We start from the raw sequence: 23,214 nt of genomic DNA, 5'->3' as shown, positions 1-23,214 counted from the left end.
TCAACCTTCATATCTGCAGTCAGTAATATTTTGAGTTAGTCTTTTTCCTAAAATATTGTAGCCATCACCACAAAACCAATGGACTTTACTAGTAAGGATAAATTGTTTTATATTATCTGTTTATAAAAAGGTTTAATTCATATTAAAAATTTAAGAAAAAGTTTGTCTTTGATGAATTGTTTGTCAAAAAGGAAGATAGTCAGAGTGCAGTCAAACTCAAGCAGTTAATAAACTATTTTTATTTGTATGTTAACCTTTTTTTATTCTTATTCACCTCCTTTTAGTGTATACTGTATTTTATATTTCTTTTTATCTACTTTTTTATTTGTTATTTCCGTTTTCATTAATTGTCTAATAATAATAATTTTTTTATTTATCCCTTTTATTGTACATATTATTATTTTCTTTAATTTACTTTGTTCGCTTTTACATATATTTCAAATAGTTTTATCCATAACTTAGTCTATTTTTGTACTGTGTTACATTATTTTAGTCCTGATGAAGTCGTGCAAAATGGGGGGAAATGTTGGCTTCTCAATAAATTGTTCTCTTAATTAATTAATGTTATATAATTATTCTTTTTATAAAAAGGCTTATTTTATTTTTTAAGAAATCAGAATTTTTTTTCTTTTAATGAAATTCAGTTCAGTAGATAAATAAATGTTATTTTATACAAGAAACACCGAAATCTATTTTTACAACTTATTTATTTCTCTTGAGCTTTGAATATACCTTTTCAAAAAATTTTATTGACTACCCGCATTTGTTCAACACAAAGTTAAGCTAAGTTATTTAAAGATCATGTTATTTAAAGATTATTTGTATTGATTTAAATGCCATATTTTTTCGATCAGTACATTTTGTTCTCTTTATAGATATTTCATACCTACATCTAATTGTTCTTTAATATTGAAAGCTAAATTGACAAGTCTGGACTTTATATAAAATGTGAAGATGTCTGCTCTCATAACAAGGAAACCCTTGCCTAACACCTGGATCTCTGACAAGGAAATCCAAACTTCTTTGCCTTTTCAAGTCCACCTTCCAGGAACTTGTGACCATGTGTCCACAGAAATTTTCATTTCTCAGAATCTTCTGATAATTACAATTTCTACTGTTTTCCTTTAATTATTGTTCTATACTGTTCTGTTTAAATTATGTTTTTATAATTAAAATTATACCTTATTATATGTATTTATCGTCATAATTTTAATCAAATTATGTACCTTGGCTAATTCTAAATACCTAATATTTATTATTAAACATTGTACGTGTAATGTTAATTCAAAAATTTGGTTTAGTGCATTTTGAAGTTAAAGATTTGAATTCATATTATATGTTCATCTTATTTATTAAAAACTTAGTTTTCATCAGAGCCTTACATGCCTCAGATGTGGCAAAAAAAAAAGTAATTAGCATTTTACTACTTTTTATGCCAGGGGCCTTCAATGTGTGCGACAATAATCTTGTAATTCATCTTAAATTTTAGGTGCAATAATTGAAAATTAAAAGCTGGTAAAACAATAGGTATAAGTAAAACTATGACTAAATTTTCATGGATACAATTTCTAGTTGTTGTTAGTCCATTAATAAATAAATATATCTATGATAATTTAGTTTTAATTTAGAAATAATTCTTGCCCAGCTAGAATTATCGGTGGTAGTCAAGGAATTGAAAAAGCCAAAATGCTTAAAGTAGTCGTCAGGAAATTAGGAATTTTTAGAATCACAACTAGGTCCTTGTAACTACCTAAGTCAGATTCTCTATAGAGTGAATTTTGGAGTGATCACAGTTGTTTCATCGACTTGAAATTTGAAATTTCAAAAACTGAACTACTAACTATGTGCAAGCATATAAAATTATTGTTCCCTGACTAACGTTTTAGACGGAATTGAAGCTGTTTTACCATAAATGAACCTGAATTATTATAATTACTATTTTTTATTTTAACATGCATATAGTGTAGATGCAAAAGGAATAAGTTTAGTTTTAGCAGAAAAAATAGTTAATATATTTTATTGTAGATCCTTTTTTTTTTCTTCAATTCAATTCATTGTTTTTAAAAAATATTCAAACAAAACTAGTTAAAATATAAAGAAAAAATAACTATGTGTGAAGGACAATATGATTTTTCATAATTATAAGAAAAGAAAAAAAAGGCTAATTATTTTAGTTTAAAAAAGAAAAATGAAAATTATTATCCCATAACTATTTTATTATTTTTTTTAATGAGGTATTTTTATAAAATAAAAATACATATGAAGTTGATTTCCTATTTTTTGTTTTGAATTGATCATAGGAACAAAAATTAAGATATCCTTAAAAATTACTATTAGATATATTCTAATTAGCAGCAGAGAATCATAGCAGCCCAACTCAGCTGCCATAATTTTTAGGAAAACCCTTTAGGTAGATGTTATAAAATTTTGGCAACTGTTGTAGAGTTTGTTTTGAAAGTGAATTCTCAACTTAATGTTATTAAGGGACAGATTTTAAAAATTACTAGTTTTTTTTTTCCAAAAAATTAGAAATATTTCCAAGTTTATGAATTTTCAAAAGAGTCTGTATTTGAGTATTACCTGTATTATAAGCTAGTAAAAACTGATTTTTTTGGTAACTAATTAAAAATAAATCATTACTGAATTAATATTTACATAATCTTAAAGGGCTTTTTAATGGCTTGGATACAAAATTATTAACCTTTTCTCATAAAAACAAATATATATATATATATTTGTAATTCAACAGAGAAACACTATATTTAACAATTAGCTATGCTGCCCAAATATATTAGGTTGCTATAACACCCAGCATACTGACCTGTCTAATTAGACAAAGTATTAATACTCACATAATAATAATCTTTATTTATTCTGGAATTGATAAATACACAATGTAATTAATAAAAGGAAGATGGTCTGAGTGCGGTAAAAAACAATTCAAAAAGTACAGAAACTAATAAGAACCAATAACTAAAAATACTGTAAACAATATAAGAGTATTTGATAACATGAAATATAAAGTAAACTGTGGTAAAATGTAAAAAAATATGTGAACATTATATAATTAGATGTAGTATAATTACTCTTCCTTATTTAATGATTCATAAACTACGTTTCGGGGTTATCACCCTATCATGAGGTATTTGCTATATTTTCATGTTGCAGTATAATTTGAAGAATTTGCTATTAAGATTATTGATATGGTCTTGACTCAAAACCCTATTTATATCTTTTTAATCTTATAGGTTCTTACTGGATGAGTTTTCATTAATATAATTAGATGCTATGATAACCCCGAAACATTTATGAATCATTAAATGAATAAATTTAAATAAGGAAGAGTAATTTCACTACGTCTATTAATGAAATCTCATCTAGTAAGAACCTATAACATTAAGAAAATATAAATTTGGTTTTGAGTGAAGACCACAATCTTCTAATAAAGTAATTAACAATTCATAATATTACTTCTTTTTTTTATTTCAGTAATACGATACTTCGTATAATATATAATACAAATAATTACTAAGATTCTACTTTACATTAATGGCTTCCTTCACAGTAGTGCTTAGTACATTTCTTTTACTAAAAATACAATTAAATGTTCTCTTAGGAAAATTAATTGAAAAGTAGTAATTTTCCTAAAATAGAGAATCTTTAATTGTATTGTTTGTTGTTAGTGGAAATGTACTTAGTACCACTGTGAAGTAAACCATCGACTCATTTTTGTTCAACTGTGACTATTTATTCTCTCCATTCCAATCCTATTCATCTCATATTTATCTTTTCCAGTGACCCATTTTAAAAATTATTTTACGTTTTTGTTTAAATTTATCAAAATTTCAGTGCGCACACTTTGATAGAATAATAAATAAATAGTAAGGAAACAAAATTATGTATAAATGAAAATTTAGAAGTAAATAAAATAAAGTAATCGTGATAGTATTAAAATTAAAAACAAATAAATAGAAAAAGACATGTTTTGCTAAGCTAATATTGTTCATGTATTTATTTATTTATGTTTTTTTTTGTGCATGTTTTATTTTTTAATTTTCCAACTGTAACCACTCAACATTTTGGAAAATTTTTAATTTTAAATACAATTTTATAAAAGTATTATTCTCTGCATAGCAATATGCCATATTTATATAAAACAATGAAGAGAGTATTTTTAAACATGTATTGAAAAAGTGCGTTGTAGAAATTTATTTTATCTTAGAAAGCAATACAAAATAATACTTGAACAATTTAAATAGTTCTTTTTTTTTTTTCAAATGAAACAATTTTATGTGAAAATTAATTCGTAGATGTTGGCTAAACTGTACTTTTGGCTCACAACGACAGAACGCCCGTGTTCTTGTTCTGACCAATCAAATTATTGGAATCTAATTACTTTTGCCTGTAATACTTCAGTTTTCTTTCTTCGATTATGGCGGTTAGTCCGGTCAATTGGAGTTTGTGCCGATTGGTTTCTTTTTTCCTTTAAGTCTTTAAGAAATGTTTTCTATATTGTTTGTAAATGATCGTATGCTTTACAAAATGCGTTGTGTTTAAAGGGCAGTGAATTTCAAGAAAGAAAAAAAAAATCACCAACAAAATTTGAAAGTAAGCTTGATAATGAATATTAATTACCACTCAATTTAACTCATAAACTAGTTTTACTCTTTCTGAATATTCCATAGTCGAAGTGTTTCTTGACTTTTTAGGGAAAGGAATTTTTTTTATTAAAATTTTAAGAAATTAATTTGTTCCTATTAATACAAAAAGAAAATAACTTGGTTGCTTTGTTGTGGAAAAATATTCCCTTTAACTGATTGTTACCAAATAGTGGAAGGTGACAAAGGAACAATTTTTTATTGAAAACTTATTTCCATTGCATTAAATATGACAGGAGTCTTTATTATTATGCCTTTTGTTGAAAAATACATTGTATTTAAAAATTTAAATAAAGCTCTTTAAGCTTTATAGATAGAAATTTCCTTTTCGTTGTATGAGTTTAATATCGATATTATAATATAATGAGGTTAGTCAGGTGGCCCTCTTCAGAAAATTCATGGATCCGCCAATATTGTTACGCTATTTGATTTTATTTTTCTACTACTACTACTTATGTATATTTTTCTGACCCAAATTTAACTTTATTTGTATTCCAGGCATAGCGAATGCCGCAGAAATCACCAATTTCAACTAATTTTTTTCATACCGCAATACGAAGGTTTTTTTTATCTCATAAGTCAATATATCCTCTTTTTGAAAGTTGTGATTTAAAAATTACTATGAAAGCATCTTTTTTTTTTTTTTCGATCCTTCTAAAACAGAAAATAATACATGAATTAATGAATTGCATTATGTAGGTGAAATATAAATCCAATTAAATACAACTTTTTTCTATCGTTGGTACTTGAAGGTAACCAGTCAAGCAGTAATTAATTAATAAGTAATTGCATTATGTATGTGTGCCATAAATAAAATTAAATACAACCTTTTTCTATCGTTGATACTTGAAGATATACAGTGAAGTACTTAGCTAAGGTTTGATGTGTCCATTTTGTGAGAATTCTGCTTAGAATTTGAAGGTGAGGGGTCACTGCGTGATGGTTAAACAATAGAAGAAAAGTAATAATTAAAGGCGAAAGATAATAAGTAAGTGATAATAATAGTTAAGAGATGGAAGTCGAAGATAGTTGGGGAGGGGGAAGGGGTACAAGAAAAGAGGAGACTTATTTTCTAAACTTACCACAACAAACCAATGGCTAGCTTTAAAAAGAATAAAATCTTATTTATTCCTCGAATGATAATGTTCTTAAGCGTGAAATCTGGTTGATCTCTTATACAAAAAAAAAAATGTATATATAATATAAAAATAGATCCTCCAAAATTTAGCAATATAAATTTAATGAATTATTTTATAAATAAAACAGTATATTAGACAGTACACTTTAAGCTCCTTTAGGTGGTGTTGTGTCCATCAAAGCTGAATAAGAATGAAGAAAGTTCCCTACAGCATTTAATTCCTCTCAATTTGATATGATAATATGAATGAAGTAGAGGTTCTTATAGGAGATTCACTTTGTTCTCACACATCAAGGCAGTACATACATAGATATATACAGCTTTTCAACCTTGATATATTCCATAATCAAAGATGGAATTCATTTATTTTTGTATTTAAATGAAAAATAAAGAGGTTTAGAAAATAAAAAATAATTTATTTCATTAAGCTCTTCAGTTTTAAATTCTCAGCTAATAACTATGACATTAGGGACAAGTTGAAAGGGTAAAACTTCATCAAGTTCCATTAGATTCTGTAAACATTATCCTGTAACACACCTAGGGTGATGTGGTAGGGTAGGGTGATGGTATGCTGATGAATATGTTGGTAGGGTGATGTTGATAGGATTGAAAGCATCTCATATAGATAAGTTAATTTTTTATTAAATATGTTAATCTGTAACACCTATTTAATTGGCGAAAATTTTAATTTTGTAATAGATTGAATAAGTTTTTATTGTAGATTTTTAAATTTAAAAAAAAAAACTTTACTTTTCAGAATCAGATATATTAACTTTTGATATTGAGAAAACTACTCATATATCATTATCGTTATTATCTCACATCATAATTATGATTATAATGAAAATATAGACATAGTTCATGATCTCTACAACAGGTGGCAGCACAAACAAGAAGGTCTGATGCACTTCACCAGGTTACTTCTGATTTCTTCGTTCTAGTATTCCCAAAGGGTTAAAGTTTAGCTTTAGGATGGCAGTTATTTTATATTTTTAAAGTAACAAAGTTTATGAAATAAAAAAAAAAAAAATGGAATAAATTACTTATTTATTTATTACTTTTAGAGGAATTAGAAATAAAAAGAAGATAGTTGACCGTATGAAGTAAATTGGAGGAAAATAGTCCGGGTGGCGGCCAATAAAGTTATCAAAATGGTAAAAGAAAACTATGTATTGTTAACCAACGTTTTGCCCCATTTTGCATGGCTTCGTCAGGGCTGAAAAGAATGAAGCCCTGCAAAGTGGGGCGAAACCTTGGTCAACAATAAATAGTTTTCTTTTACTATTTTGATACCTTTATTGATCGCCACCCGGACTATCTTCCTACAAAATAAAATATAGTTTCTTAAAGATAATTATTCTGTAAAAAAAATAAAGTATTAATCCTACGTTGTAATAGAGAACCAGTTATGATTGAGAAATTAAAATAACCAAAACAAAAAAATAAAAAGTTTTCAGTTAAACCGAGTGAATATTGATATTCCCAGTTCAACTTGTCCAGAGTTACGCATTTGGTTATGCCTCTAAACTACACATTTGTAAACGAGTTTTTTTTGAGCATCTACTTAAAAAAAAAAAAAACATAATTACTAGTAGAAAAAAAATTGGAAATTATAATAGTCTTTGCCGTTTCTTTGGGATTTTTAAAAAGAAAAGAAAAAATATATAAAGTTTTAATAGATAATGTTTTTGTAGGATATGATACGCAAAAAAAAAATTTCCATTTAAACGATTAATCTGTTATCTTAAACATGTAAAAAGCATCAGAATATTATGCCAAGAGCATGTAATACTCAATCTTAACGTATTTAAAATACAAAGTCCGCTTGTAATTTACTAAATTTCGAAAAATTATTTTTTATTATTTATTATTGCAGAATCAAGAAAACGTATTTAAGAGGATTTTGAATAGGATTTTTTAAATGATTTTTTGTGGGGAGAATCTTTCATAGAATCGAAAATATGTAAATGGAATAATCTTATATATCGCACTAGTATTTCTAAAGTGACATAAGTCTAAAACTTACATTTCTGGAAATGTGACACTCTTGCCTATGGAGGGGGAATAGCATTAAGCAGCAAGAGTGACACAAGTGCCTTCTGGCGGACAAGCTCTGAAGCTAGGTTGATACAGTTTTGATGATTCATAAAGATATATTTACCAATTTCTTTCATAGTCATAACTCAAAAACACCGATTTTTGAGTTGTGTCACTTTAGAAATACTAGTGCGATATAATCTTTTGAAATTATGTTAATTTCTTTTGAAACTAGTACTAGATTTTCTTCTGTAATAAAATATTTTGTGAAACTGTTCACGATTATTACAATTTTTATTATTACACTTAAATCATCTAATAATGAGCTGTCAAATAGTCCGCTAGAAAATAATTTTGAAATGTAAAATTCAAACCTTAAAAGGCGAATCAGCTCTTTAGCTTCCCAAGTTTGCCAACAACTGTTTTCTATTGTACAATTATGGTGAGAGTTGTGCCAAAATTAGTTGCGATAAAAATGTTGCTAGTGGGAGTGGGTAGCTCATTAGTAAGTCAATGGACTACAAACTCCAAGAACCCGGGTTCTTGAGAATAATTATTATATGTACCTGTAGCCGTTGAGTCAGCCCTGTGGGTTTAGGAGCCCTCCGGGGTCCACAAAGCCTCAAAATGGTCAAGTATAAAAATCTGGCAGTCGAGCCTGATTACGATCAAATCACTTCCTTGCACAACCGTTGGTATAGTAATAGTACTTCCTTACAAAGTACTGCACCCCTGGCCCGTCATAGGTTGCAGCTGTACAGATTTAGTTTTTAAACTATTACTAAATTATCATGGATACGTTTTTATTTTAGACTAATAGCATTTTTAAAATTACGACTCAGGATTCAAAATATGGAAATAAACTGAAAAATAATTTATTTAATTTATTTATTGAAATTCACTTATTGTATTGTATACAAAATACAATAAGTAAATGTTTCAGAACATCATAATCTTGAGAAAGAACAACCTAATGGTGGTACTTCAATCATTGCTTTAAATTAGAAGATCCCGTGGCCATATTCTTTCCTGACATCTCAGAGGATTGATTATCAGGAACTGTTAAGGATGAGAGATTAAGAGCTAATGGGTTTGGATGGGTGAGAATTTTTGAATGAAAGGAAGTATATCTATTATGTGTCAAATCTGCAACGAATGGAATGCTGAGTTCTTTATGGATGAGTTTATTTGTGAGTAACAAGGAGGATTAAGGAGTTTTGATTGTAAGGATTGGATACGGGAGGAATTTTATGGTTTGGTGAAGCCCCAAAGTTCAATTCCGTATTGGTCTAATTATCATTATGTAGAAGAGTTTTTTGTTGTAATGGAAAGTTTAGTGCGTTTGTTAAGTAGGTGTTGTAGTAATCGAAATCTACGAAATAATAAATTAGAGATGTCTCTGATTTCTAATATCTTTATGATAATATATCATTTTTATTATTTTACATTAATCTACAAACCGTTTTATAGTTATAGCTAATTATGTACTTTCTCCTGAGGAAAATATGTATATAAATATATTATATAATAAAATTTTATTGTTCTCATCTTACAAAGGAACCATGCAAATATCTTTGTGTTATTTTGACAAACGTCGTTACGGAGAAAGGGAAGTAGCTGTCAATTTACGAATCCTACATATGGAAAATTTGAGAACCTACTCCAAAATGCGAGATTTTGGTAAATTATTATCCAAAGAGGTCATTACACCCATGTACATATAACAATCCGTTCATATACGGCGTAGCTATGAGGTCTCAGTGAGTTTAATTTAAGGTTAATGTAATTTTACGGATAGCTGAATCTTAACTGTAAAACCAGAAGTGACATTTCCCAGTGGGGCAAAGTAATTACTTATTACATGCACTTTTACTTAAAGATAGTCATTAAAAAATAAGCAGCTATACCAAATATGCGTGTTGCTTAGAATTTTTTTTTATAATATTGTATTGTTAATGCCAATGAGATGATATCGTTTACATTAGGAATGAAGTTAAGAGAAGAACGATATATGTCTAATGCTGGCATTCTCACGAGGGTAAATAAGTTTTATATAATATTCGAAAGGAAACAAATTCTTCTAAACAAGAAAGTTAAATATTTAAATGATCGATTTCAGCAGTCAAGGGGTCCTATTAGAATTATTAAAATAAATTTTTTTTTCCGAGCGGCCTATCCACATGTCAGTGTTTTTCAGAGGGGCAAGTATGGCGGACGTACAAGTGGTTTCAGCCATTGCACTGGGATTATATTATTTTTATTACTAAGAAAAGAAAATGAAAGGGGATTAAATGAAATTAAATTAAATAAATAGGATTAAATATAAAACTTATTATAAAAAGTAACAACAAAGACCTTTAACCTCCTAACAGCTCTCAGTTGCAACTAAACGAAGAACAATGGTAGCGATGCTACACAAGCGTTCTCACGAACCCCCTTTGATCTGTGTCCAAAAACTGACTCTCGACAGATCGGAAACGAGCTTAGACCAATTCAAACCAGCCAAGCCAAGCCACCCATCCACAAGCTCGCGCATGCGTGAGTCTGCCAGGGCTTGGCCAACATGTAGAGTCACCTTGGATACATCACTTATCTTGAAGTCTAGAAATTCTTGATTTATATTAATATTCAATTTATAGTTTAGCCAAAAATTAAAAGACGATTGTAAAACTACTTATTCAGTCAAAGCCATTAAATAACTAAATAATTTATATATCTGTAAATTATATTCATAATTTAGATAACTTTACTGTTTCTACATTCAAGTACTCCTAGCGTACCATAGATGAACTATCATACAACTTTCTTATGCTGCCTCCATGAAAGTGACAAAATTACTAATTTAATAAAAATTATTTTTTTAAAAGCAAATAATTGTATTAACTAATAAACCATTACTATATTTATATATAATTTTCTTAAAATTTTGGCAGAAATGTCATAAGCGGATTGACAATGTTTACTTGCCCCCTCTAGTTTTGATCCTGGGTACGGATAATTGTATAACCAAGGGTGATACAATTAGAAATATGTATTCTTCCTCTTATACTTTTTTTTTTAATTTATAAAAGCTATCCCTGTAACCAACTCTGCTGAACTTTCTCTTCCTGACGTTCAGCTATTCATAGAATTTTAACGGAGGTTAAGTTCTAAGGAAGTAAGGAAGTATAAGCTTCCAAGTAGAGGGAGGTCACTACGGGTACACCCGCCTCTCATTTCGCTAAGTAACCAACTGTAGTAGTATGCTTATGCATTAGGGTAGTTTAATATGTAATGTCAGTTTTCACAGAAAAACAATTTTATGAAATCAAAACATTTTTATTGAAACTATTTATCCTCATTTTCTCCAACGTGTTTCCATTATTTCAATCCCAGAACTTAAAACTTGAGCCTAGTGAAGATATGAAGACAGAAATTTATTTTTTAACTGTGAATAATTTTCAAAAAGTTAATCTTTAAGGAAGTTGTCCAAATGTCTGTTGAATTGAAATATGTTGGTGATAAGTCTGGGGAATAAGGTGGGGGTGCAAGGACTTCGTAACACAGCTCGTTTTGTTTCTTCCATGTCTTTCATGGAACCTGAGGTTTGATGATGTGGTGTAGGAGTATAGACCCCTTCCGATTAATCAATGCCGGCTGTTTTTTTGACAAGTTGTTGATGCATTATATCAAAATCACTGTGATGGTTTCATCTCAGAGTAAAAAGGTGAAATGAATTATATCTGCCATTGACCATCAAACAGAAACCAATAATTTTTTGGACGCAAAGTTGTTCTTTTGTCAATAATTAACCACTGACCTGATCGACGCCTTTTGTCATATACAATCCACTTTTCATCACAGGTGTGACTATCCTTTCGAGAAAAGGTTTATTTATTTTTCTGCCTAGTAAGCAGCGAAACGTTTGTCTCAACGCTTCAGCTGCCGCCGCTCATTAAGTTCATGGGTGCCTCCGTTTATTACGACACTCTTCCTCGAACGCCGTGGTAATGTTTCTTACATCTTGGGCTGCCGAATTTCTAAGTTTAATTTAACTCATAAAATAAAATTACTTGAAAATCTTGTTTTTCCAAGGTCATATTTGATGGCACACTGAAGAATGTACAATCAATTGGAATGATAGTATATATTATCATAAAAGAGATGATTAGTAACGGCTCATTATAATCTGTAAACAGAAGTAAACGACAAAAGTCTACTAACACCATTTTGAATTTCTGGAATAATAAAAACGGATATGAATTGACCCAATAATAATTGACAGGTAAATTGAAACTATCTTTCCGAATTTTCTTTCTTTCCCACTATACTATTAAATGGATTCCATTAAAGATCAGTCCATTCTTTGAGGAAAATCAACGGTTAAAAAATTACAGGTTTCAAAGAGCCTTGCATAGTGTAACTAAACTACAGGTTCAAACTGGCACTCGAATGATTTAAATCATTGATTTCAAGTGGTATCGTTCAACCCTTAAGTTATATTGATAAATGCACATTTTATTAATTGTTTGGGCTTTGAATAATATTTTTAATTAAAACCTATTACAATAGCGGAAAATCAAAATATAGCAATCTATTTTTTACAAATTTATTTAATTATATTTACAACTGTATTTATATAAAAATAAAATTAATAAATTTGATCCAAGATCATAATGGAGTGTAGCTTGTAGGGAAACTATCCATTGGCAGCACTCTAATAATAATTCTACATTAGAATGCCCCGAGGCCATCTTCTTTTCAGGCACCACGGAGTATTATCAGGAATGAAATAGGAAGCAAGGTTAGAAACTAGTGGGATTAGGTTGTTTGTTAGGAAGTTTATAATGGAAGGATTGATATCTGGTTCGGGGAGAAGGGTTACATATGGAACATTAAGGTCTTTATGGATGATTTTATTTGTGACAAAGTTAGAAGCTTGAAGATTTTACGAAGGATTTCTGATTGTACGGATTGGATACGAGAGAAAAGCTCAACTCCGTATTGGTCTGGTTATCATTATGTATAGGATTTTTTTGTTGTAAATGGGAAGTCTAGAGCGTTTGTCAAGTAGGTATTGTAGTAATCGAAATCTACGAAATAATAAATTAAAAATTTGCCTCATTTTTGAAATTTAAGTTTATTGGTGCATAACTCAAAACGTTTGTTTCGAGGCAATCAACAAATGTAAATTGGTTTTTTTCTCAAAATAGGAAAACATATTTCTAATTCCAATTAATGATTGTATGTTCACAAAATATTATAAAAATCTAAAGAGGCTTCAAGTAAAGTAGGGCAACTAATTTTATTTATAGGAAAAAGTAAGTTATATTCGTTTTTAGCGTTTGGTGTAGTTGAACCACTACATCACTACACCACTACACCTCGTACCATCGAGTCGCGATGAACTAATTGTTATTTTTTAAAAATATATTGATGCCTACCTATGTATTAATAGAACTCCAATAAAATGTCTAGATTAGAATGTCTTGAGGCGCATAGGTGGATTATCAAGGATTAAAGGGAAGCAAAGTTAGAAACAAGTGGACTTATGTTTTTAGGGAGTTTATAGTGGTTAGATTGATATCTGATTTTGGCCAAATCGGCAACATATAGAACTTTTTGGTTTGATCATTTTATTTGTGAAAAAGTAAGTAATTGGATTTTACGAAGGAGTTTTAATTGTAAGGATTGGACCTGAGACGAATTGCATATATTAATAAGCAAAGTCTAAAAACCTGTTTGGTATCTAATAAAATAAGGTCCTACAACACTTAAATACCATGAATAAGGTATAGCTGTATTCAGAATCCCACTCTCTGTTTTTACGTACTACATCTTTAATAAAAGTGATTTATTATTAAGATTGATGATTTCAAATTTCTGACATTGCATCGCGTTGGTAAGTCGCTGGATTGGAACGGGACAGGTTGAATTTCAAAGATTTCGACTTCTTCGCCTTTAGCTGGGAGATGCTCATAGAGCGTACTGTACCCTGCCTTTGAAAGCCCTAAAATTTACCGTTCCAAGATAGCGCACGAAGTCTTGAGAAGGAGCACACCCTTATTCTAGTGACAGTCTGCCAGGTTCTACTGTTGCTATGGAGTACTAATCATGTCGAAATTAAAAAATAAGGAAATTCTAAAAAAGTAAGGAAAGGAGAATAAATTATAATAAATTTTATTATAAGGAAATAATTTAAAATAAAATCATAATCAAAATATAAGAAAACTAATATCCAATAAAATAAAAATGCTCTATAGATAATTAATAAGGAGCAATTATTGTTTACAAACATATTTAAAATTTTCAAGTGAAAATCAGAAAAATCAATTGTCATATAAAAGAATAAAAGGTAATAAAACAAGTCTTCTTACAAATGATAAATCATTTTCTAATAGTAATAAAATAAAAATGAAGTAATGAGATTATATATGAATTTACAACTATTTACAGATTCTAAATAAATCTTTAAAAAATACTAAATCCTCCCGTTAATTCATCCTGTTTCTGTCCAAATATGTTGTAATACTTCATTTTTAAAAACCTTAAGACACTATCCTTAATCCTCCTAAGAGGTTAGGTTTTGCATTCATAAAGTTCATTGGGAAAGATAATAGTTTTGTAAATTCCAACTATGAAGTTTTTGGATAGAAGGTGCGAGCTAAGCAATTTTGAAATCAAGTCAAAGTAACAAGCATTTCCTGCCTTTAACCTCACTTTTATTTCCTCATCAGTTCCTTTTTTTCTAGTTACACTATAACCGAAATACTTAAACCTATCTACCTGATCAAATGTATCAGGTTCTACAACTAACTTTTTTTTTGCCCTTCATATAATTTAGATTTTCAATTTAAGTGACTTTAAACACAAAACAATAATTTTTTTACTTACATTTTATATGAAATATATAGCTAGGGGGTGTATTGCGATTTTGCAAAATTTATAATTCCAGTTTTTGACGGAAATACACGTTTGGAAGTCAATTGAGTTCAAATAACTAGGTCCCAAAAAATGATATGTAAGTTTGAATTGAACGGTTTTTAATATCAGAGAGACCTTATACTCGTTTATGTAGGCGTTCTTTCGATTTCTTTATTGGATATATACATCATTGTTTTTGATTATATTTGCTTGATTATTATTTTAAATTTAATTTAACTTTTTACCTTTTGATTTTTTATGGGTGATTATAAATTTCGGGATTTTGAATATATAAATACTAATTCTATTGCTTTATCATAGTCTCTAAATGTTGTTATTTTATCCGGGTTCAATCCAAAACTATTATGGCGTGAGGTGAAATATGGGCATTGTTGAAAGATAAGGCTATACACAACATATACACCAGTTTTATCTATTCTCATACTAGTCGGTACGACATTTCCTCTATGACTTTTACAGCTAGAGTTAGCCAAGGATTTGACCTCCTTTTTATAATTGTTAGTTTAATCCTTGGGCATTTATTCCACAAAGATTGCCATCTATATTCAACCTATGTTTTGAGGGGCTTGCTCATTTCTGATGGAGTTAGAATTGCTTTGCGTTAGAGTTCTGGGAGCGCGGGTGCTTCTCTTGCAGCTCGATCGGCCAGTTCGTTCCCTACGACTTTCAAGTGGCTTGGAATCGATATAAATGACAGATATACTTTGTACAGTATTTAGGTAGAAATGGTTGTGTGGGTGTATAATTGAAAAAACTTTCTATTTAAAAAAAAAAATCGTTGGTAAGCTAAAAATGCATTGGCTGTTAGCTGGGAGCTGTTGCTGGGAGCGTGGTGGCACAGTGGTAAAGCACTATGCTACTAACTCCAAGGATCCGGGTTCGAATCTGGTTGTTGAAGATTATTATTTAATATGTTACTGTAGCCGAAGTTTTGTAACGATATTATTTTATCGGAATATCGATATTTTGTTTAAAATGAAAAGACAATTAATTATAAGGAAAGCTTCATATTAAAATAACGATGTTTTTTTTTCAGTAATTCATACCTTTTTTGATATTCGAAATTTATATTCAGCATATTTAGACATACAGAATTGAGCCTTGTGTCTTCACCAAACCATCAAATTCCTCACATATCCAATCCTTACAATCCAAAATCCTCTCTGAAATCCTTGATAATCCAAGGATCCATAAAATCCTTATTTCGTCACAAATAAATTCATCCAATAAAACCAATATCCAATGCGTTGCAGATTTGGTCCGAAATAGATATACTTCTTATCATTTAAAAATCCTTTCCCACTCAAACAAATTAGTTCTTATTTCTCATCCTTAACAATTCCTGACAATCCTTCAAGGCGTCTGAAAAGAATATGGCCACGGGATCTTCTAATTTAAAGCAATGATTGCAGTACACCACCATTGGTTGGTTTCTTCCAAAGATTATCATGTGTTCTGTAACATTTATCACATTTACTTTTTTTATAGAGTTGTCAATTTATAATGACTGGATACAATTTAATTTCCTTTGGTATAAATTATTCAAAGGAATAATTATTATTTCAGTTAAATTATTTTGTTCTTCATTTTTATTTCGTTGTATATAGTTATCATTTAATTTATGTATTATTTCATTTTTAGCCTGTATAAATGGAAGTCCAGAAATAGATATACCTCCTTTCATCCCAAAATGCTTACCTACCCAAACCCATTAGTTCTTAATCTCCCATTCTTAACAGTCCCTTATAATCCTCCGAAACGTCTTAAAAGAAGATGGTCACGGGATCTAATCTAATGAGATGATTGGGTGGTTCCCTCCCAAGATTATCATGTGTTTTGAAATATTTATCTCATTTACTTATTTTATACTGTTGTAAATTTCATTACTAAATGAATAATAATAAATAATTGGATATAATGTAATTTTCTTTATCTTTTGTATAAATTATTTAATTATATTATTTTGTTCTTTTTTTTTTTGTATGTCGTTATCATTTAATTTATGTTTTATTTTATTTTTAGCCTGTATGTTTCTTATAAATTAATTTTTACATCTTTAATACCAATTTCTCTTAATCGTAACAGTTTCTATAATATTATGCTTAAGTAAAACTGTATGGTAAAAAAAAAAAAATGAAATATTTATCAATCTCTGTGTCAATAGTTATGTGTTTATTCTTTGTTGTGTATTCGGTTGCCACTGTCGTCACATCAGACAGAGTTCACTTGTAGAACTGTCTGTTTTGCCTATTTATCTCCCTTTTTCTTTGCATATATATGATTGTGCATTATTTATATACATACACGAAATGTAAATATATATCAAGATGAAATCGTAAATAAAGAAAAGAGGTGAAGGAGTGTGTAACGGTCGGCCCAATGTACAAATGGTTTAGGGGCAGGTGAGCTGTGGTGGGGGGCGCGCACAGCCTCAGTCTGCCTTCATCTCCTGTCTGTGAGTTATCTTCGTGTTGTTCTTTCTTCTCGGATCTCTACGACTTCAAAGTCAGGTAGGTCGTAGGCTATTATAATTCAAGAATTTTTAAATTATACTCCAGGGAGAAACATTATAAGGCGACAGTTGCTGGAAATCCCATAAATATTTTTTATTAATTTTAAAATGACACTGCATAACTTAAATGTTGTTTTCATGAAACAAAAAAGTTTTAGAAAAAAATAATATAAATCCTTTTATTAAAGTCTACCAGTTTATTGCATTTAGTATAGTAGAACCCTCCTTAACCGATGGTAAAAATACAATAAATTAATAAAGTAGTGGGAGAACTATAATTTTATAAAATAAAATTACCGACATTGTAACTACTATTAAAAAGTTAAGTTTGTACATTTAATTTTGTCTAATAAATTTATCTCCATTATACAGGATATATTGTATTTTAATGTTTATTTGAGTTAACTTAATTTTTTTTTTCTGTCATGTACTTCGAATAAACTATCTATCCCTCTTAACCGGTGATGTCTCGATCTCCAAACGTTCATACAAAAATTAAACCATCAGAATAATACTTAATGTAGCTCTTAGATAGGAAACTATTAGTTGGGCGTTGCCTTTACCGGAATAAAAATATTCTTAGCTTAAAATTCTATAGGATCTTTGAGTTACTCTGAGTAGTTAAGATATGTAGCTATCTATAAAAATATATAATAATAATAGAGTCTTTATGAATTATAACAAAAATTACAAATAATTTTGAGGCATTCAGGTAAAATAAAATAAAATAACATAATTAGTAAAGGGTCGTCTTTAACCAGAAACTTAAAGATATGGACTCCCTCCAGATTAGAAAATATATTTTCTGGAAAACTTTAAGGTTACTAATAGTAATAAACAACATATTAGTTAAAATTATTATTTTATTTATTATTTAAAAAGTAAAAAAAATACTTAAATCACAGGTCCCATAGATAAAGATAATAACCCATAGTTATTAAGACATTAAAACTAATAATTTATAATTAATATTAATTAAACTCGATAAACTAGATGATTGTTTATTTAATTTAAAAAATCCTAATATATTTTTTAAAGCAGTTGTCAATCCGGATCAGAATTTTTTTTTGTGTTGTACTGGACGTATTGAAATGACAGTGTTGTTGACTGGGGTTTCTTTCTCTAGGTCTCTCTGTAGACTGACACGAAGTTAAACATACTTATTAAAAAGCAATACCAGTCTAGTGCAGTTGTTCCTAAAGTGGATGCTGCACCAGGGGTGTCAAAAGTGAATGCCACTTTCTCATAAAATAACAAAATAAAAAAATAAATTTAAAATATACAATGCATATAGAATTTACTTCAGAATTTTTTCCCCGCATATTTACCAGCTCTAATCATAATACGGGCATTATTTTTGTATTTTCTTAGTTCAAAAAGGATGCCACAAAATATTGGGTATCTGGTCTAGAGTACTATCTTCGAAAAACGTTGAAAACCCAATAAAAAAACATTCCTATAATTTTTTTATTTATTTTGGTTTTAAATGATCCTTGGAATTTTCTTTGACTTTTATACAATAGATTTTGTTAGTAGAGGAGAGAGGGGGCGAATTTCAGCGACCAAACCTTAAAAGCAAATTTTTTTCTACAGTAAAAATACATTAGATCTGATCTTAAGAAATGATAGTAGCTAATAAAGCAGGGAAAGATTTTTATTCGACTCATGAAATAAAAAAAAAATTAAAATAAAGAACTAAAAGTAACAATAATATAAAATAACAAATAAACTAAAGATTAATTTATATATTATTTTTATAATAAAAGTAATTTCAAATTACTTTTAGAGACTTAAAAAGATTATACACTTATATTATTATAACATTGAAATGATTTGAGTTATGCTATAAGATGCAACTCACGAAACAAAAAGCGAAGTGTTTGACATATATGCGATGGGTGTCATACTCCACAAGGTCGAGAAATACCGAAGTTATGCATATCAAATGATCTGTCATTATGTTTTCATGTAAACACAGCCCAAACATTGAATTTTTTAATATGTTGTTTTGTACACATTGTATTTATATGTTGCTAAAGTTATTAATTTCATCTATGTTTATTTATTCATTGTAAATAAATTTTAAGCTTTAAAGGTTTAAATATTTTATTGGTTTATGGTAAAAGTGATCGAGTTACATTGAGATAATTGTAGTTAATTCCTTTTACCATTAGTCCAACGAAATAATGTTTTTCATTATGTAAAAATAATGATTTTGTTTATGGTTCACTGTACTACTGATTCCAAGAACTCCGATTCGAACCGTACTGCGACAGACAATTATTTATTCCGTTACTATAGTCGTGAGTCAACCCTGTGAGCACGAGAGCCCTCTGTGGTCCACCCAGCCTCGTAGAGTGGGGACGTTCGAGCTTTGTTCATATCAAATCACTCCCTTGCACGACTGTTGGTCTAGTAACAACTTCCTTACAAAGTACTGCACGTCTGACTCTTCACGTGTTGTTGCAGTACAGATTTATTTATTTTATTGTTTATGGTTATTTTAAAATGTAATATATGCATTTATGCTTCCTAGAAAACATATTATTGTATAATGATGAACAATTACGTAAAAAAAATTAAAACATTGTATTACAATAATATAAATTATAATAAAGTGACAACTTGTCTTTATTTCATAAATGATATAAATCTAATATCTTCTTCTCTTTTATAGTGATGTTAAAACCTGTTTTTTACTTCGTAAATGACGGAAACAGTCTTTTATAATAAACTACAACATTTCTTTACTTCGTAAATGATACTTCTTCTGGTAGCATTTTTAGTAGTAGTTTGTCAAAACCTATGGAGGGCTAAGATGATCATAATTTGTTTTAAATGTTTTTTACGATAAAAAACAATACGTACAACAGTTTACTCTCATTGTTTGGAGATCACTTTCTTCTACTTTCTTAACATAAATATATTTTCTCATGGCGTTTCAAAGGTGATTATTTATTGTTAATATTTCATATTTTTTTTTTTTTATATGGTTTTGTTTATTTATGTTGTTCTTTGCTGACCGCACCCCCCGACAAACTTCTTCAAACATTAATCTACGGTCAACTATCTACACCTTAATATTTCATAAATGGAATTAGTATTAAATATTTTTTATATAATTAATGAAAGGAATATCCATAATTTCCTGACAGCAACCATATATTTGCCATCACTAGTTTGTGTTGATTACAGGATTGCATCATAGTAGAAAAGAACTATTGTGGAGCCCTAAACCTCCATGATTATGCTATGTAGAAGTGACAGGTTAAGTACGAATGAAATGATGTTAATGGATATTGCCAAAGCAAATAGAAGCAAACCTTATAATCACCGTAGCCGCTTCGCTTCAACTCTCCACAGATCTGGAGGGCATTCCAGTTTCTCAACCAAGGACGTATCGTCTGCGCCTATACTCGGTTATATTAACGATACGTTTGGGAATATTTTTTCTTTTATTCGTTATTTATTTAATTGAAACTTTGAAAGTGGTTAAAATTATAAAACGTTATACTCATTTCTGTATGTATACACGTTATATGTTTTAATGGATCTAAAAATAACATATTTTATTTGAAAAAAAAACTATCAGTAATTCAAATAAGCATATTAATTAGCTATTGAAAACAGATTGAAATTCTTCTACATTTTTTTAAGTAGAGCATAGTACATTAAAGAATTCTGATTGTTTATTTTGAGCAATGCAGTCCTCGAGGTCATCAGGGAGTTCAAATACGAAATTTACCTTATTAATTAATATATATATTTATTATATAATAAATTTACCTTATTGGTTACAAATAAAATCAATTTGTCCGTCTATTGTATTATTATTTCGATTTATATGTGGGCTATGATAACAGCATTAGCAGTGTTTCGACTGACTTGGAATTTCATTAATGACAGGGAACTGCACGTCCATTCCGACTATTCCAACATTTACAAAACAAACGATCTAAACTTCCAACTAATTAAAATAGACTGATCTACACGACTGTAATAAGGCCAATTTGGTCTTACGAAGATGTGCTTTTGGGCTCCACTAAACCATCGAATCCTTACAATCAAAATTAGTGAAATAATCAATGCTCTACCTGACAGGAATTTGAGTCGGGAAAACCGATCTCATTAACGAAGCCCTATATCATTATTATTTTTTACACAGTTGCCACCATAAACAGTTGCATGGTTAACAGGAGCAAAGTTGATATTCGAGAAATCATAAAATATGAATTAAAATAAGTGAAAGTTGTATGTTTCACACATGGCACCAGATTTTTTTTTTTGCTGTACAGCCATGCACATCATCTCAGCCCCCTTGATTTTAACAAGATATTAGTGTTTCATAACGAAAGCTAATATTGAATTAGTCGAGTATAAATCAAAAAAATAAATCTGTACTGCAACCCAGGTTCCGGGGTTCAGTACTATTTAAGGAAGTACGATTACTAGGTTGATAGTTGTGCAAGGAGGTGATTTGGCCAGAATCATGCTCGACCGCCAAATTTGTTCTCTACTAAGGGTACCCACATAATGAGGCTGAGTGGACCCTGTAGGGCTCCCGAAGCCACAAGTTTGACTCACGGCTACAGTAACAGAAGAAATAATTATTTATCAAAGCCGTATTCGAACCCACTTCCTTGGAGTTAGTAGCACAATGCCATACCCGCTCCCCAAATACAAGTATATAAACAACAAAAAAGTAAGCATTATATATTTTTTTTCTTGCTGGACGGGTGAGTCTATTAGTGAAATTGTATGAGTTGAAAAGTAGAAGGTAGCATTGTACAAGTTAGTGAAGTTGTACCAAGTACAAACTACAAGATTAATTCTATAAGTTTGAAATTGATCATGAAACAGGGTTGAAACTTTGTCGTGAATTATGAAACTTTATCACGATATCTGGTCTATTATCGGACACGGTATGCTCTATTATAAGCTATTGATTACAGTTGAATTTAGTAAACTATAATAATATTATTACAATTCATACTGATATAATATTTTTATAATTTCCTTAATTAATTATTGTTATCATAGAGACAGAATAATTTTAATTTCTACTTATTTTAATTGGTTGTTGGTTGTTAGTTCAGTATAATTGGCAGAACTACATCAAACCTATTCTAATAGAGGAAATATGGGGTTCGTTGGAATTAGAAGAATGAATGGAAAAAGAGCGCTTGAATGTCCGACTAGGGACAGAACAGGTATCTGGTGGTGATGACTGAATGGTATTGGACTGTCTGTCTGTGTTATTAATAATCGTTCTGGCCCTCCTTGCATTTGCTTATGGTAGTTGAATTAATTCATTGTATCTGGTTGAGTACTATGTTTTTCAAGTTTATAATAAAAAATTAAAGTAATATTAGAAGTAATCGTGACCTTTAGTTTAACATGTTAAAGTCTGTTTGATGGAGAAGTATTTCCTTCTTTTAGCATGTTAAAACGATATAACATTTAACATGGTTGTGAGTCTGTTAATAGGTTGCTAAATGGAGAATGACGTCACGCAACATGCCAGCTGAGTTCCACACCATTTTGTTTGTTGTCGTTTAGATAGGTTAGTTGCTGCTCATAGTTCGTGTTTGGCTTATGTTATTTTTGTTTTACATTGGAAACTAATAAAGCTATGCTTTAATAATAATAATAATAATAATAATAATGTAATAGAAAAAAAAGATAGGAGAGGAAACAAGGAACAAGTGAGGCGAAGGAAATATGGTGTGATAAAAGCTGCTGGAGATTTTACTGTCTCTTAAAGATTACAATGTTACGAACAGTAACTTGCCCAAAAAATTCATTAGTACCTTTGCATTTAACATATAACATGGACTTTAAAATAGGCTGCTCGCAATCCTATACTTATAACATTTAGTTTAATAAAACATTTTACATTTAATGCATCATGAATACCCCTATTAATAGATGCCCTATTTTTAAGA

The sequence above is a fragment of the Halyomorpha halys genome, unplaced genomic scaffold (assembly GCF_000696795.3).
Source record: "Halyomorpha halys isolate HHAL.00 unplaced genomic scaffold, Hhal_1.1 Scaffold394.1, whole genome shotgun sequence".
In the NCBI taxonomy this organism is placed as follows: Eukaryota; Metazoa; Arthropoda; class Insecta; order Hemiptera; family Pentatomidae; genus Halyomorpha; species Halyomorpha halys.
The sequence above is the reverse complement of the archived record's forward strand: the minus strand, read 5'-3'. Positions refer to the sequence as shown.